Source organism: Tauraco erythrolophus, chromosome 1 (assembly GCF_009769465.1).
Source record: "Tauraco erythrolophus isolate bTauEry1 chromosome 1, bTauEry1.pri, whole genome shotgun sequence".
NCBI lineage: Eukaryota > Metazoa > Chordata > Aves > Musophagiformes > Musophagidae > Tauraco > Tauraco erythrolophus.
The window spans coordinates 33,969,488-33,988,530 of NC_141465.1; positions in this window are offsets into that span (position 1 = coordinate 33,969,488).

The window sequence follows — 19,043 nt, forward strand, 5'->3', positions numbered from 1 at the left end:
CAATGCATCTGGTCTTTCCACTTTGGTTCCTCTGCATCCTGTTTCTACTTCAGCCTCCCATTTCTTGAAATTTGGTTCATAAAAACTTCTCAGCTCTGTGGTGCTATTCTGGTTTAGGATTAGAGGTCAAGAAACAATGTACAAGGTCATTGGATCACGGCTGCACTGTGCCGTACAGTTCCTTCCTTCCAGTGATTGCTGTTTACTGTAAAATAAATCTGTTGTGTAGTTTATTTTGTTTTGTTTTGTCTTGTTTTCTTATTCCTGCTACAAATCCTGAAGCATTAGTCACTCCTCTGATGGTTGGAAATTCACTTTGACATTCTACTTCAAAATTTTGCTTATCTAGTTGAAATCTTTTTGTTCAGGTAGTGAATTTTTCCACTGATTTAAAATCATGCTTACCTCCTTTTCTCCCTTCCCTTCATCCGATGTAATATATTTATAGCGAATAACTTAATCCCCTCTTAGTCTTTATTTTCCCTAGATTGAACTGGACCAGTTCTTGCTATTTTCCCCTTGTACCATGAGCTCTCCATTCTCCTTATCAGTCTGCTGGTCCTCCTCTGCACAATATCAATTTAAATTCATCTTACTGGTGCAGGAGGAACCAGAATTGTGACAGTATTACTGCAAAAGTCTTGTCAGCGTCATGTACAACAGAAGTAATATTTCCTTCTCCCTACAGGAACTGTCCTAGCTGATGTAGGACCACATGTACTTCTTTGCAGTTATATTACACTCATGGCTCTCTCATCCTCTCACTGAGGAGGATACAGTCAATTCCTTCTCTTATCTTGTCAGTCCAATCCTGTTTATAACTGAGGGCAGGAATTTCTGTTTAATTCATGACATTGCACTTTGTAGTGTTAAATCTCATCCCATACATATTACTTTACTCTAGTTTTCAAGGTCTTGCAAGTCACTGTGATATTCCCAGTCTTCCTGTTTTACAGACAGTAGTGCCTCAATTTGCGTAATCAACACATTTCACTGGTACTTTCCTGCTCTGCCATATAAAATAGTTTTGGCTGTGTGCCCCCTCCTCTTCTTATCGAATTGCTACCTTGCCCAAATAGGAGAAAGGAAATAACTGACTTCAAAAGTCAAAAGCTAAAAAATGTGAGTCTTGTTGCTTAAAGTCTAAAGTAAGGCATTGAAAATTATGGTGGCTCCTTCCTGCTACAAAGCAGGTGTGATTTTGTGGTACTGGCTCTGATTCTGCAGTCATTTCATGGCAGGGATGATTGGTTGCATCCACGAGATGCTCCTCTACCGTGGGCCATCTCCATAGGTACAATAATTTACTGCTACGGACTCAAATAGCAAATCAGTGTTAGGGTGGAATAGGTTGCATATTGAAGGTAAAGTGTTTGTGTTTGACTGTGGGTAAGAAGCGACGTTCAGCACCCTGCCATTGGGACTTGAAAGCTGGTGTGTTGCTCGTGGTTAATCCTGCCAGGGTTGTGAAGGGTATTGAAACGGAAAGGGCAAAAAGGCTTAGTGAATATGATCAGTTATAAAAGCAAAGAGGAAAACTCATTTTTCCAAAGCGATGATTATAAACTGTCCAATTAAGTAAACAAAGAAGTAGTTGAAAAACCAGCAGTGACAGACATCAGATAATAAAATTAATTATAAACAGCAGCCAAAATGCAGTAAGTACAAACTAATCAAAATACTTAATTAGGCTTTGCAGTAGCTACTTTTCTCTCTACCACTATTTATTACAATTTTGTCTGGGGGTTGGTGTGTTTGGTAAGGCTCCAAAGTGTGTAATAACTAGTTTAAAAGCCTTATGCTCCTACAAAATAATAATATTTTGAAACATGGAACATTTCAGGCTGACTCAGCACAGTAAGCAAGGAGCCCCTTGCCCTAAATGGAGAGATTTGAAAGCTGGTATCGCCTCTGTTTGTTCTGTACCTCTTGTGTTGTTAAAGGGGCTTGAGATACTTATGAATACGTTAATTCTTGGCCAGACAGCTGCCATTTGTGTCATTGCAGGTGTCTTCTCCAAAGACCACAGGTAAACTGACATGGAGTTTAAGCTTATAAAAGATCTGTATCAATAAAAGCAAGTCTGTGTATAAGAAACAAACTAAAGAAGATAGTGGCAATTTAGAAAAAAGGTCTCATAAATTCTAATAGGTATATTGTTATTATTTGAGGTAAAAAGGAAAAAAAAAGAAAAAAGAAAAAAATAAAAAAGGGAAAAAAAGAAAGCAAATCTTATTTCTTTGGATTTAGACACATAAGAAACAGCTGCCCTGATTTTTTTGGCTCCTGCTCTAGGTTTAAGGTAGAACATGGAGGTGAGTTAAACTACTACAGACTGATCGTATCAATTACAAATAGATACCCTGACATCAAATGACATCCACAGAGGACAATTCTGCTGAGGGGCTTTTAAGGAAGAAGGGTTCTATCCACACATCATTTACAGACAATTTCCAAGGAGGCTAAACTCTAGTCAGAGTGTGCAGATCCCCCTTTAGAGGGTGTCCTTATATAAGCATTGGCATAGAGTCTGGTGAAGTGAACCGAAGTGCTATGTCTGGCTACAGAAACCTACTGGTTCTAAAAGGAGTTTTATTTAGATTTTATGATCTCTTTAAAGCAAGAACAAAATCTCTGTTTAATTTTAAAAACTGGGCAAGTTGGGCTAATGCAAAAGGAACTCGTTGTTTCATGCTTCTCGAATACAATAGCCAGTGGCTTGGCAACTTCATCCGCCAGTTCCTTCAGGACCCGCGGATGGATCTCATCAGGTCCCATGGACTTGTGCACCCTCAAGTTCCTCAGATGTTCTCGAACCTGGTCTTCAAGTACAGTGGGCGGTGGTTCATCCTCACAGTCCCTGCTAGTTCTTTCCACAGCTTGGGTGGTAAGACAAGAGGCTTTACCATTGAAGACTGAGGCAAAAAATTCATTGAGTACCTCAGCCTTCTCTATGTCCCGGGTAACCAGAGCACCAGTATCCTTCCGGAGGGGGCCTACATTCTCTTTGGACTTCCTTTTGTCCCCTACATACCTATAGAAGCATTTCTTGTTGCTTTTTATATCCCTTGCCAAATTCAATTCCTTCAGGGCTTTAGCCTTCCTCACTTGATCCCTGGTCACTCTTACAGCTTCTCTGTATTCCTCCCAGGCTATCTGTCTCCGCTTCCACCCTCTGTAGGCTAACTTCTTCATTTTCAGTTGGTCCAGGAGCTCCTTGCTCATCCACGCCGGCCTCCTGGTCTTTTTGCCCGACTTGTTCTTCGTCGGGTCGTGGCGGTCTGGCGAGGTCCCCGATGACTGGAAGAGAGGGAACATAACCCCCATTTTTAAAAAGGGGAACAAGGAGGACCCGGGCAATTACAGACCGGTCAGCCTCACCTCTGTGCCTGGCAAGGTCATGGAGCAGATTCTCCTGGGAACCATGCTAAGGCACATGGAGAGCAAGGAGGTGGTGGATGACAGCCAACATGGCTTCACCAAAGGCAGATCGTGCCTGACCAACTTGGTGGCCTTTTACGATGGGGTGACAGCATCGGTGGACAAGGGTCGACCAATGGATGTCATCTACCTGGACTTGTGCAAAGCTTTTGACACTGTCCCGCACAACATTCTTCTCTCTAAATTAGAGAGTCATGGGTTTGATGGATGGACCACTCGGTGGATAAGGAATTGGCTCAATGGCCCCACTCAGAGAGTAGTGGTCAACGGCTCAATGTCCAAGTGGAGACCGGTCACAAGTGGCGTCCCTCAGGGGTCCGTGTTGGGCCCGGCCCTCTTCAACATCTTTGTCGGTGACGTGGACAGTGGCATGGAGTGCACCCTCAGCAAGTTCGCCGATGACACCAAGCTGTGTGGTGCCGTCGACACGCTGGAAGGGAGGGATGCCATCCAGAGGGACCTTGACAGGCTGGAGAGGTGGGCCCGTACCAACCTCATGAAGTTTAACCAGGCCAAATGCAAGGTCCTACATCTGGGTCGTGGCAATCCCAGGCATAAATACAGACTGGGTGGTGATTGGATCGAGAGCAGCCCTGAGGAGAAGGACTTGGGAGTACTGGTGGACGAGAAGCTCGATATGAGCCGGCAATGTGCTCTTGCGGCCCAGAAGGCCAACCGCGTCCTGGGCTGCATCAAGAGGAGCGTGGCCAGCAGGTCGAGGGAGGTGATTCTCCCCCTCTACTCTGCCCTCGTGAGACCTCACCTGGAGTACTGCGTCCAGTTCTGGAGTCCCCAACATAAGAAGGACATGGACCAGTTGGAGAGGGTCCAGAGGAGGGCCACGAAGATGATAAGAGGGCTGGAGCACCTTTCCTATGAGGACAGGCTGAAAGAGTTGGGGCTGTTCAGCCTGGAGAAGAGGAGGCTCCGGGGTGACCTTATAGCGGTCTTCCAGTACCTCAAGGGGGCCTACAGGAAAGATGGGGAGAGGCTGTTCAGGAGGGCCAGTTATGATAGGACAAGGGGTAATGGTTTTAAAATAGAGGGAGGTAGGTTCAGGTTGGATATTAGGAAAAAATTTTTTACTATGAGAGTGGTAGAACACTGGAACAGGTTGCCCAGAGAGGTGGTGGATGCTCCATCCCTGGAGACGTTCAAGGCCAGGTTGGACAAGGCCCTGAGCAACCTGATCTAGTTGGAGATATCCCTGTTCCTTGCAGGGGGGTTGGACTAGATGACCTTTGAAGGTCCCTTCCAGCCCTAACCATTCTATGATTCTATGATTCTATGCCAGTCAGAAACCATTGCTGCATAGCTCAGTGTTAGCAATTGTAAACCCTGACAATTTAATTACAAGCTGATGCCATTCTTCTTACAATTATAACTACATTTTGATTTTGATTTGTAAATTCTGAACTAAGTGACGTGGACTTTACACAGAAAGGAATTGTATTAACCTCCCAAATTTTTTTACCCAACTCTATGAGATCAGAGACACACCAGCTGTGGTGTTGGTGTCTCTCTCCCTCTTGCCTCACGAGAAATTAAATGCAATGGAAATACTTGTAGTGATATCACCACTTGTTTCATGAGGCAGTTCACAGTGCGTGGATAATGCATTAAAACAGGAATAGGCAATTAGGTGATTGTCCCTTCTGAAGTCCAGCTAAAAGAACTGGTCCCAGTCATATGTTGCTGGAAAAACTGGAGGTGAACTGGCTACTCACAGTAGCATGCCAAACTGTGAGATTCTTCCCTCTTTCAGCTCTTTCATATGGTGTGAAGTGGTATTGAAAGTTTCAGAATCGCTCCTGGTCTTCCTCGCCTGATGCATCTCCTGATGCTTTGCCCTAAATCTGACCCACAAGGACATATGCTCCTGTGCCCATCCCCTCATGGTCTGGGATAGATGGGGCATGCAGGAGCGGGCTTGACATGTCATTTCTAGGGAAGATTTGGATTAGTGCTGAAGCCTATGAAGTTCAGTGCTGTGACATAAGCTGCAAATCTGCAAAACAATATCTGTCCTCTGAGAGGCCTTTAAAACCTCTGAGACAGCACAGGATTGGATTGGTGCAGAGGTGCTAGATCTCTGCTTCTTGCTCACTGGACTTCCAACACCCAACAGAGAGATCTAGAGGATGAAAGACTTCAAAAAACCCACACAGTGACAGGCCATGTTATAAACCAAGGACAGAGTGCAATACCCAGTGTTTCTGTTGCCTATCTGGTGTTTCTATAGCATGGTCAATGGTTTTCATGGTCAAAGAGTGGAAGGTGACAATACTGTTGATAAATTAAATGTGTCCTAAATCATCTATGTTTTCAAATAGTTTTTAAAGATCCCGGGCCTAGATATTGTAGAATACTTTATGCTCTAAACTCTCCTACAAATCAGAAACCTTGTTTTTCCCAGTGCTGTGTGCGTTGTGCCAGTGCTTGTATCTGCGACAACTAGATACAGCTAAAGCTGTTATCCCTCCTGTTATGAATACGATATTTTCTGTACTTGATTTGCACTGGTATCATTGGCCATTGGATTAATGTTCATCTAAAATTTAGGTGTGCAACGAAATAGGCTTTCTCTTTGAGCAGTGGAGAAGGAGAGCCATTCTGTTCTTCATGTTTTAGACATTTCCTAGTGTGATGGAAGATATTTATGCCTTACTTTTTTTTTTTTCCCAGTGATGTGGTGTTCCTCTAAGGATAGTAGATGAGGAGGAACCCTTGAAAGAAGGGAAGATTACCTCTTCTCAAGGGAAGCTGCAGAGCCTTCTGAGGGAAGCAGGTGACAGAAACCATTGAGGAGGGGAAGCGGAAGAAGCAGGGAGAAATTCCCATCATGGTGCTCAGGGCTTGCTGTTCCAGCAGAGCTTGAGAAACTGCTGGGAGGATCTGAAAAGACACATGCCATGGGAATGAGAAACAGCAGGAAGAGTGGTGTAGGAGCAGCAGGATAAGCCAGTGTCTGCCACCACTCCTTGGGCTGGTTGAGGAGAGGAGCAGAGGGTAAGAGTGGTGACTAAATCCTATCTATTTATGTTCTGTCTTTTCTTGTCATGTAACAGCTTTCACCATCTAAATGCCCATCACCCTGGTTCATATTCAACTATGTCCTTGCCTTTTGAAGTTTAAAAGCTCAGTTTTTTTGTGGAGTTTACCATGAGGAAAAGATACATCAGCAATCTGGGCAGCTCAGGATCCAGTAGCAGTAACAATGAGATCAATTATCTCCTGTTGATAGTTCCCTCTCTGGGGGCTATCTGGGGGCTTTTACAACCAGTATAGGTTGGATACCTGCACCAGAACAGCTGGAATTAGCTGAAATGAATCCTGTCCTGAGATACAGTGAACTGCAAAGACTGAAAGATGACTGAGTAGCATGGGTTCTTTAGAAGCAGGAGAAGGGCTGAGGGGGCAAACCTGCAAAAGCAGGATCCATTTCTATTCAGTCAGAAGGAGGTCACCAGGGAGTTGCGTGGGAGCAGAAGTGTGTCTGTGTGAGAAAAACAGAAAAGTCAGTGCAGGAATGGCACTCAGCTAGGAAAAATCTTAAAGCAAAGCAGAAGAGGCTTCTGGTCAGGACAAGAAAAAATTATTGGAGGAGAAGTCTGTTCTACAGCAATATTGTGTCTATTCTGACATAACTGACAAAGAGAAATGCGAAGGCCTAAATTCAGAGCTTATATAAAAAAAAAAAGCTATCAGTTCTCTTTAATTTTTTCGTACCCAAATACAACTTAATGTGAAACTTAGCAGATGTTAAGAAAAACAGTATTTTTGTTACCTGGAGCAGATTTCCAGTGGAGTTAGTTGTTATATTTTCATGTATGCCAAAGGATCTGTAGTCATTAGCGTCACTGGAGGATCTATCTTTGCCAGAAAGTGCTTAAGAGAAAAAACCCAGACAGCTGAATTTCATAAAATTCACAGATCTAGATCCATGGAGATGTCAGAATAAGCAAATGAATGAGTTAGGAATTATTATAGCACAAAATTTACTTTCTTATTTTTTACTTGAAAAACAACAAAAAACTACATTTATCTTGCTCCTGGGAAAGTATTATTTTGTACAGATACAAAATAATAAGTGCTGCATTAGAAATAATGCATTCACAGCCAGTTTGCTTTTGTATGGTATCTACAGTTGGAACTTACTAGCCAATATTGTGAGATTTATTTCCAACTGAGAAGGCCACTTAAAGCTCAGTAACGAATGTGATTTAATAAAACACAGAATAACGCGCTCCGACTTTCATTTTCCCAAATGAATATTAATCTCAGAAAACAACAAAAAAGCGTGTAATCACTCAAGCGTGCTATTTTACAAATAAACTGCATCTGAACTAAAACACTTACTGGGCTTAGGAGATTTTTATTTGGCTTGTACAGGCAGTTTCAAAGAAAGCAAGAATCTTACCAACACTTCCATAAGCTTTGATGATACTGTCGGCAGTCTTTGCCGCAGTCTCTGGACGTCAGTTAATAAATAATCCCGATTCTCTGTGAAAATGCAAACCACACACATGCACACGCAGAACTATGTAGAGTGAGATCCTGGCTTTATTAATGTCAATAGTAATCTTGCCCTTATTTTCCACAGGATTAAGATTTCAGCCAGGAGGTTTGTAGCCTCCAACACTTTCCACTCCTACGTGGCGATAAGGGCGTATAATTTAATTTCTGTCAAAGTAATAACGTCTGAGATACGGAAAAGCGACTCTCTTTCCCCTAGCACGCTTTTTTTATTACACAACAGGCTCATAAACAGAATCCTAAATAATGGCAGACCCAAAAGCTCTCCAAACCCAAGAGGTCTGTGCGCCTCTCCTGAAGCGTGTGCAGCCTGCGCCGTTGAGGCTGATGATGGTAGGGCAGCATCCCGGAGGTGTACCGCCGGCGTGTGAAGAGCGGCAGGCAGGCAGCCAGACAAGCAGCCGGCCACCCACACATCGCTGCGGCGTGCCTGCCGTACGACGGATGCTTTCAGCAGTCCGCTTGGATGCTTTTAACTTTTAGCTTTCTGCTCTGCCTTTGATTAATTGAAATTCTGTGGACAGCAAAAGATGCCTGGACGAGGGCAGGCTGGATGATTTTAGGTACAAAGAAATCCCGTGCCTTGAGTGGTTCTAGTGGAAACGATTGGGTTAGTGGGGCCAGACCTGCGACCTCATGTGGAGTAAGAAGTCACCTGGGCACAGTTGCAGGTTGGCTGATGGGCAGCAGGGACGGGGTAAGGGATGGATTCCTGCTGCTTTATCTAGGCCAGCCAAAGAGCTGACCTCGTTCTGTAAACCGTGTCATAACAAAACAAAAATGCAGGCAGGGGGCCGACACAGCTCCTTATAATGGAGAAGAGATGACATTTTTGATGAGTGTTTTCATTTTAATTCTGGCATGAACTGAGTTAAAACAGACAAATAGCAAAAAAAGTGGGTATGGAAATATTGCAGCATCAGTAGTAGGCAGTGTGAAGTTGCCCTCTTACTGTAAAATGTAAACAGTAGGCATCCAAGTTTACCAGTTCTATTTTGTATTACACAGCAAGAAGGTGGTTGTGGTGTGTTTTTTTTTAATCAAGTCCTTCCCAGGACTTAATGTAAGGTAATGCATAATATATAATGTTAGCAAGGGAAAAAATAGCTGAAGGGAATAAGAAATGAGCTGGAAATATTTTTCCTTTTAACTGGCTGGTTCAAATCCAGCCCGTGTTGGTAGCGACTGAAAGTTACTACCATCTGTTGTTTGGCGGCCTTTGTGGGTGAGCTGTATCGCTATGGTCCCGTGGACAGGTGTTTCCATAATGACACCATTGCTACGCTTGGCAGTTGCTGGTAACCTTGCTGGTAGCCTCCAGAGAGATGCCAAAGACTAAGATGAATTTAGACGCGGAAATATCTTCTCATTCCCCCGTGCTGTGCCTAATTAGATTCGTGAAGCCACATTTGGGCTGTTTTCAGTGCTATGACCAATGCGGGGAAGCTCCTGTTGTACGTCGCTTGGTCAGTCTGTTTCTGGTGCAGACTTTTGTCTTCCTGCCCAGGAAGAAGCGCAGCAGAAAGATCTTTGCCTCTGGGTATCCATGGAACTATTCCCCAGGCACTCAATCATGTGAAACTCTGGACAGGACTCTTTGAGTGGCATCCAGAGGCTGCCGGGTTAGTTGGTTATTTTGAATTTGGTATCCTCTTCTTACTGCTTTTGCTCCCTAACTTCACTCCTGCCCCTGCCTCTGTTGGCCATTCTCTCTCTGATGCTGAGCCATGTGTCTTCCTGGCTTTGTTCTGCTTCCCGGCATCCTCACTTTTCAGTGGGAAGTCTATAAGAAGGTCTTATAAAAAATAAATAAGATAGCTATAAGTTTGCAAAGCTTTGGTAGCCCTGCCAAATGGTGGGCAGTGGCCTGAAGCAGTCAGGACTTCCCTAGCACTCTGTGGTTTAAGCTGCCAGTAATTGTGTGGATTCTTCCTGATTTACCAGGGTCTAAATTAGTTTCCCTCTACTGCAGCTCAAGCACTGAAAAACATATAGTTCATTTTCAAGCAAAGAAGGAACTACCACTTGTGCAGCTTCTGTGCTCCCCTCTGTCCATCAAAATATTTGAAAAATTTAGCATGGATTTTCCATGAGGATTTCTGGTTGAATTGCAGAAGTGCAACTTCTGTAATATGAGAGTATGAAGGCCGTTTAACTGGTAATGCTCTTTAATCCACACTGTTTTTTTAAAAGGAATGAAATTTCCATCTTGCTGCGTGGGATCAAATAGAAAACCAGTTGGTGCTAATAGAAAGAATCTCATTGACTTAATAGGTTTGGATCAGGTCCTTTGAGAGTACTGATGTTTTTGAGAGGGAATTTTGCACTCTTCTGCCTCAACAGCATGTCTTGTGCCTTTGACCATCTTGCTTTACTCATTCGTAAGATTTTTTGAGGAGGTGGTATTTGCTCTGTGTAAAAACTTTGGCTGAAAAGAGACGTATTTGTATATAGTAAATGTTACAGTTTAGATGTCTCCTGTCACCCCCGTGCTGTGGGTGGGCTAATAGATGGCAACACTAATTTACTGGTGCGCTACAGTTTTTTACTGAGCCCCTGTTGTGCATCCTGGGCCTGTGGCACAGCTTGGGAGATTTCACTGGCCCAGCTCACTGTCTGGAATAAGGGCACAGGAATATCGCAATGACTGGATTTTCATGACAAAATTTTCAAATGGTTTTCCACTACTGGAAAAATGAAAACTTCTATGGTAGTCAGCTTTTGACAAAAGCAGATTCTTTTCTGTTTGCAGCAGATGATTTTAAGGAAATTTTGCTTAGCTAAACCCCAAATTTCCTGCTGAAAACCGGTATTGATTGAAACATGTTCAGGTAGCCTTAGTTTAACTCCAGTTGAGTATGGAACTCAGCTCGATCTGTGGACAGGCCAGCTGTACAGTTTGTGTTGAATTTTAACTGGGCCTAATGACTTTTGGAAAGGTTTTGTGGTTGCGTAGGAAACACTTCTGATTAGAGACCCTTCTGCAGTCCTGACTTTGCAAGGACATAGGTGTAGATTGTCTAGATTATAAATATCTAGTCCTGACCTCAGTGATCTGCTGACTGAAGGTTAATGGCTGATCTAATTAGGGAATCTTCAGATACACTTTGTGGTGTCATTTGTATCACACAAGACAACTTTCTTTGCACTCAGTAGGAAAAAAAAGACAATTTATGGAGTTTATTTTTCAACCCACATTTATTGATAGACACATATTAAATCTCCTAATTATCTGTGGATAAAAAATTGTCACCTGTTACAAGAGACCATCTCCGTTGCCTGGGAAGATCAGCAGAACTTTGCAGTTCTCAGTTTTCTCTGGCTCTTTTTTGTCAACTGTTAGAATTTCCCCTCACTGTCTATGTGGTCATCTCTTTTATGGCTTATATTGATTCATTTTACTGGTTGGCTATATTTAACTCTCTTTGAAAAAAATATTTCTTCAGTGGGGTTGAGACGAGTTAAATATTAAGGATTTATGACCTTGCTCATTTTCTTATCTGTTTCTTGGAAAATTTATGTTGTATTTTATAATTTCTGAAGTGCTCTCTTGCTTGTTGATGGGAAAGCTTCTCAGACCACTGCGTCTTGACTGTCCATAAGGTTTTTTTCCCTCTAACCTGACAATCATGATGCACTTTGCAGTAAAATGGATTCAGAAGTTCATCTGTACTTTATGTCTCCATTTATGGTAAAGAAAGGAGGAGCTGCTTAATAGAGGGATGTCATGACAATATGGTACTATAGTGCCATATGGTTTATGTACATGTTATGGTTTGAAGTGGAGCGGAGGTCCGGGTGGCAGAAGCTGCCCGTCACATCGGACTCCCATCCCCCTCGGGGCTTGAGCCAATCGGCGCCTCTGCGAATTGCCCTATTTACGTCGGACAAAGGAACCGGAAAGGTGTGCCTTTGCCCAGGAGCAAGGAGACGGGAGGGGGGCACGGCCCCTGCTCCTGGCTCCAGGCCGGGCCGGTGCCTGCGCCGGGCCAGTGCCCGCCCCGTCGAGGATGGCGGCGGCGGAGCCGCTTGGGGAACTCGGGGAGAGCCCCGCTCCCGGGGCGCCCACCGGGCCGAGTTCACCCAGAAAGGACTGAGATCTGAGAGAAACGGCCACACAGATAAGAGGTCAGTGAAGATGGGACGGAACAACGTGTGCCGCGGCTGAGTCCCCCTTGCGAGCAGCCCCTTGCAGCCAGTCCTTGGTGGAGCAAGCAGAGATCCACTCGCAGCCCGTGGAGGACCCACATCGAGAAGAGATGCCAGAGCCTGAGCACGGTACGCATCTAGAGTCCGTGGGATGACCCCCGCCGATGGGGAGGTGCTTTGTTAAAGGAGATGCCTGAGCCTGAGACTGTTGTGAATCGTGGGCACAGGTCCAGGCGCATTTTGCATTTACGCATCTAAGTCTGTACGGAGATGCATTTAAGGTCAATATGACGACCCACGCCGGAGCGCATTTAAAGTCTGTATGATGACCCACGCCAGAGTGAGTGGCTACAGCTCCTTAAAAGTCCAGGACTGGTAAAGCCTGCACCTGGGGCAAATCCGATGGGGTAAGGATTTGCCTCCTAGCGGGCAGGATTCACGCTTTCGCCATGAGTAGGGGATCCACTGGAGCAAGGGACAATGGTGTAAGGACTCCTTCTCCTTTAACAGAAGCGGCAGTAACAACTTGGAATGAATTGACCTGCACTCCCCCATTCCCTGCCCCCCTGCGCCGCTGGGGGGAGGAGGTAGAGCCGGAAGAAAAGGCAAAGGTGGGGAGTGGTGTTGTTTTTAAGACCTGGCCTTGTTTTCTTGTTATCCTCTTAAGTAACCGTTTTTGTTTGCTTTTCTCTTTGTAGGTAGCTGTTAATAAACTGTTTTGCTTTAAGAAAACAGCCTCTTTTGCCCGGGACCATGGTTGGTGGGTGCTCCTCTATTCCTGTCTCGACCCTCAGCTCTTTTATTACATTTTTCTCCTCTCCATTTTACTGGAGTGGGAGAGCTGCGTGGGGTTTAGTTGCCGGATCGGCCTAACCCACGACAGTACATAAACTAAATAACACAATTTATTAAATGTTAATATGCATAAGATTATAATTGCAGCATGCACTTCCATGCTGATGTATCGATGTATATAATCCACACCTCCTGTTTCTATAGGTAGTTAGATCTTTGATTCTCTGTGAAACTTTGTGGGTTCAATACCAGCTTTAAGTTCTCCCAACTCTGATTTACTGCTGCTGTAGCTCACAACATAGTTTTTATTTCAGTGGAGGACATTTTGTCTCCTACATGGATTTTTGCTTTTGCACCCTGGAAATGCTGACCGTTTTCTGTTTCAGAATTACTGCTGAGACTTGCAATGTCCGAATAATGTTAAAAAAGAAGGTCTGACTTGTGAGATGAAGGAAGGAAGACAGCCTGAACTTGTGCACCTTCTGTGCTTGTGACTCCATGTCCACCCTGTGAGTAAATGGCAGTAGCTTACTCAGCGCAACCAGCTCCTCATTTTCTCCTGGTTGTACCATTTTCTGGCAACCAGTCATTAAAATCAGCAGTACTCTAATGACGTGCTGAACTGCTGGGGACATGGAGACAGAAGACATGAAAATATTGAAGGAGTCTTAAGTGATCTTTTCTCAGAGTGTCTGTTCATTTAAAAATCAAACTCTTACGCTGAATAGTGAAATACTGCTCCTTGTCAGCAAGACTCTCTCCCTGAAGGCTGAAAAAGGTACCCTCATCCTCCTCTTGTGGCTTTCTGTCTCTATTAATTGTAAATTAGGATACTTTGATTTGGGACTCCTGTTTCCAGCTCTGTCACTCATTGGGTACATGATCATGGGAAAATCATTATCTTTTGCAAAGGAATTGCTCAGTCAGAAGAAAGTCTGCACACGGTGCTGCAGCCTAAAGTGTGACTTTATGCTCAGATGGCCGATGGACCCCTCAGACCCAGCTTTGTCAGGCAGGTAGTCTATGTAGATTCAAGCTGTCAACAAATCCCATCTGCTCTGCCAGCAGGTGATTCTAGCAGCCACGCAGGAGGGACACCAACCCTCTTATTTGCCTGGTGTCAGGCTTGTACGTGACAAAGTTGGGACAGCAGGTAGGATACACTGCAGCTAGCTGGGTTAAGCAAAGCACAGTAGACTCCTCTGCTCTGCAAGCAAGAATACATTTGGGTGCCCTGTCCCAGCTCTGGGCGGATTTGGAGTTTACCTCTCAGTCTTCCTAACTGGTTTGCACTTATCTTGTCCCTGAATACATTTCTAAGGGTAAATGGTTTATTTGTGGTTTGTCAGTTTGCCTTTTGGTTTAGCCCTAAAGCTACTTCTAAGTAACCACAGAGGTGGGATCCTGCTGCTTTGTGAAAATGGATCCTAAACCCTTGTATGAACAACTCCCATGTACAAAACAGTCAATACAATGAAAACTGCTTATGTGTGTGCTTATAATATAATCTATATTTTCGAGCTTAGTATTTGAAGAAATAAAACTCGTAAAACTTTGTGATTTACATCCAACATTTTCAGGTTGCAAAAGGTTAAAGAAAAAACATATTATTGTTTTCATCTTCACTGGACACGTTTGCAAACAATCACATATGTTTAAGGGATTTTTGTGCCAGCTGTAGTTATACCAAATGATAAATATTTCATAAATAAACTGTCATTTTTTCAGCATCTTTATTTAGAGGTGCTAAACAAGAGACTTCTCCATGCCTAGTGGAACACACATGAAGAGAAAAATGTAAGCAATCTAACCCATGGAATAATTTCAGTTCTCAGGTTTAGTTACAAACTAAATCACCCGTTCTTAGTAACTCCTAATGCCTTTAGAAGAAGACCTGCATGAATATGTCAGGGCAGAACTGTGCTCTGACTATGGCTAATGCTGATTAAACAGCAGCAGCTGAAGTGAGTAACTTGGAGGTCGAGCATTAGTTTACTCTATGATAGTACATCTTCTGACTGTGGCTTGGAGAAAACAAGACAGAATGATGCATTTGTTTCTACAAACCTATGTGTAAATATAGGTGTATAATATGCAGTGGTATTTGTAGAGTATGTATATATCACAGCTGATACGAGTATTTCAAAGGTATTTGCAGAATCTATGCCTCATACTATTATTTATAACTTCATAGATGGGCTGCTTGGTATGTGATTTTAAATCATTTAAAAAGATATTTTTTAAAAATAGCTTTAAAGAAATTGAATGATGAATGCAGGCAAAATAAACTATATTAATTCTACTCAGCATTGAGCTACATATTTTCACAACTCGAATTATTGAAGAATTTATATACAGCCTGCTTTTCCTGTTAATTACTTTTTGCATTTAACATGAGAGCTACTCATGAGCCAATTGCTCGCAGGGTTGCATTTAATGTAAACAGAGCTCTAGCAATTGAATTGGTACACACTGCCACAACTTTTTACCCTTTCCTTCCATCTCCCCAGCCCTGGATTCCTCTTCTCATGTGGATAAGGCTTTACAGAAATCCCCAAGCCCCTCTTGTGCTGAAAAGCCTCTACGTTCTGCATTGTGGAAAGATGAAATGCTGCAATGGGGGTTGTTATGTTAGAAAAGAGGTTTTCTCACTGTCACTATTGTCAAAATTCTTGTGAATTACATTCACTGTAACAAGGCTAGCTCCAGTCTGGGTTTAAAGCTGTAATTATAACCATTCCATGCTATCTGAATTCAGTCCGTCTTGAAATGCAATATGTGAGAAAAGTGATGCTTTTCCTCAAATGGTGGCAAACCAGTGAAAGAAAGATCATTTATTCAAAAACCAATTTCTTGTGTACTATCCACTCTGCTCATAAAAAATGCTTTTTGGCAATGTTCTTTGTAATACAGAATCATTTTCTATTTTAATGCCTGCTGTAGTTTTAAGTTGAGTTATTAGGCGATTGCTGTGGACGGGATGCTTGGAGTAACAAGTTTGTGTGCTCTCTTGGCAGGGTTTGGAGCAGAGGATGGAAAAGGTGTAAACACATGTTTGGTTATGAACATTACTCATAATTAGAATATGTGACAAGAAAAATTAGAGAGCACACAGAAAGTGGTTCAATAGTTATATATGACACATATTAAAAATTTTTTCACTTGGGAATTCAGTATTTGGGTTTGATTTAGTTTGTGTAATTATCTCAGATACTTCTGAGATCATGTATCTCTTGGGTTGGACAGAATTAAAAATACCAGCTGTGTTGTTGCTAGTGATAACAGCCTACTAGTGGTTTTATAGATCTATTGATGAGATGAGTCTACATTTTTTATGGCTGTCGTTTTTCCAGGATTAACAGCCAAATCCTCCAGTCCTTTGTTGCACTTAAGGAGTTAAAGGAAATATGGGTCTGCATCCTACTAAAAATCCTAATTCCCCTGAACACCCCAGCTTCAGTGGTGAATACCATTTGTAGTTAAGATTAAATTGATTTCACTGGAGGTGATTATATGAATAATAACTGAGGGAGACTAATATTTTATTTTACTGAAAAAATGGATCTTAAAGATCAGCAAATAAAATAGGAAAACCCTATACATTTGCTATCTGTGCTGTTACAGGGAGGAAAAGTTGAAATAGTTCATTTATTTAGAAAGTAGCATCTCTGCCTTGATTTCTCTCTCTATAAGAGCATTATGTCAGCTACCTTTGGTCCATGAATATCATGTTGAGATTTTAAGGCTTAGAAAGATCACAAAAGAATCTTACATTACATCCTTCAAAATGTTTATCAACTAATTTTGCCTAGGTTTTAAATATTTGATTAAAGCATATATTCCAAATACCACCACTCCCCAATCTTCTTGTGAATGGAAGGCATCCTGGTATTTTTCACACATGATTAATCACAGTTCTGTTAAAAATAAGTGTCTTCAATCTAGTGTGAATTTATTTATCCATCATTCATAAGACCCATTTGCACTAGACTGAAGTCTCCTTTATTATCAATTATTTTCTCAGATTCAAGGTATTTAGAAACAGTAGTCGAGTCACCATGCTATCTTGATGCATTAAACACAGTATAACCAGCCAGTCAAAAGAGGTGATTATCCCTCTGTATTCAGCATTGGTGCAGCCTCAACTGGAGTGCTGTGTGCCGTTCCGGGCCCCACAATTTCAGAAGAATGTGAACGTCCTTGAACACATCCAGAGGAGGGCAACAAAGGTGGTGAAAGGGCTGCAGGGCATGTCCTGTGAGGAGCAGCTAAGGAATCTGAGTTTGTCTTGTTTGGAGAAAAGTCAGCTGAGGGGCCGCCTTATTGCTCTCTACAGCTTCCTGACAAGGGGAAGTGGAGAGGAAGGTGCTGATCTCTTCTCCCTGGTACCCAGTGATAGGACACATGGGAACGGTTCAAAGCTGCACTAGGGGAGGTTCAGACTGGATAGTAGGAAGCATTTTTTTTGCTGAGAGGGTGCTCAAACCTTGGAATAGGCTTTCTAGAGAGGTGATCAATGCCTCAAGCATGTCAGTGTTTAAGAGGCATTTAGACAATGCCCTTAACAACATGCTTTAACTTTATGTCAGCCCTGAAGCAATCAGGCAGTTGGACTAGATGATCATCATAGTTTCCTTCCAACTGAAATAGTCCTGTTCTATTCTAGTCTAGTCTAGTCTAGTCTAGTCTCCTCAATAACTGTCTCATTTGGTCAAATTCCCATCTCCCAAACTGTACAGTGACTTCTTCAGCCATTAGGTATATTTATTTTTTCTGTAGCTCACCCATTTTTCATTTATTCTTTCTGGAGTGTGGACCATAACGCTGATCATAATGAACTCACGTCACTCTTAACCACTGCTATTGTAGAATCATCTTACTACTCGTGCCTGTGGAAACACAAACATCATGTTAAAGTCTTTTTGTTGAGCTATGTGACTTTGTGACTTTAAGACCGTTGCACAAACTCTGTCAGTCAAGACTCCAGTGTCTATTCTCGAGGTCTTACAAGTTTTACTAGCTGAACATTACAAGTTCTGCTCCTATAACTTCGCTTTTTTCCATTTTTTACCTGCATAATGCTTCGATATGTTCAACTCAGGAAGTAATTCAGATTGCTTTGTACAACTGATCAGTTCTCAGTATTATTTACCACTCGTTGTGTCCTCCACAAATTTCATAAATAGTAATTCTATGTCTCCCACTCTCACTACATCAGTGAGAGCTGAGCATGCAGAAAAGTGTAGTCTATGAAGAGCATGAATTACAATGAATCATTTGTATGGTGCTATAACACTCCTTTGTTATTTCCCTCTGCTGATTTTCCAGCTTTTACATTTCAGAGTTTTGACCTGAAATCAGTAATGGAATGTAAAATGTATTTCACAAGTGAAGGTTGATTTTATTTCAGTCCAAATCCATCATTTATATGTCTGCTAAGTTCTACCAGTATGCCATCTGGTAAGGAGACCACAGGGGTGAATTACACATAATGCAATTATGGTGTGAAAACACAGCCATTTCTGTTATTCATTAGATTGTATTACTAAAATACTTAGCAAAGATTAGAATGTAAACTAATAATACTTTTCAGTATGCCTACAAAAATATCTCTACAGATTTTGCAGTATATACATGTCTTAGGAATGCGATTCAGTATTCATTGAAAGCATGAAAGACTGACAAAAACAGAAAGTCTTTTGAGCATCGTTCCTGAAACGTAGCTTCCTAACCTTCCTTGTGTCCCTTCCTTCCTCCTATGCTCTTTACAGTTTTTAATTTTAATAATTTCATTTTAATAGTGTATCTACTGAATATCATTCCTGACACACGACACTGCGTAAAACATAGATGGTGTTGTTTTATACAGAAGTGACAAAGCTTGAAGTTCATAATTTGAAAGAAGTTTTTTAAAGGTATTGATCAAAAATCGTGGGCTTCATGGTGCTTACGATGGGTGCTGTAATTTGTATCACTGTATTCTACTTCATGTCCTTCAGTAGTCAAATAGTTATTGTACACATATAGTTGATTTATGCTGAGTACACTTTTTATCTTTCTCTTCACACTTTAAAACATGCCTTGTGAGATTTTTCTATTGTTATTCTAAGTAGAATTTTCCT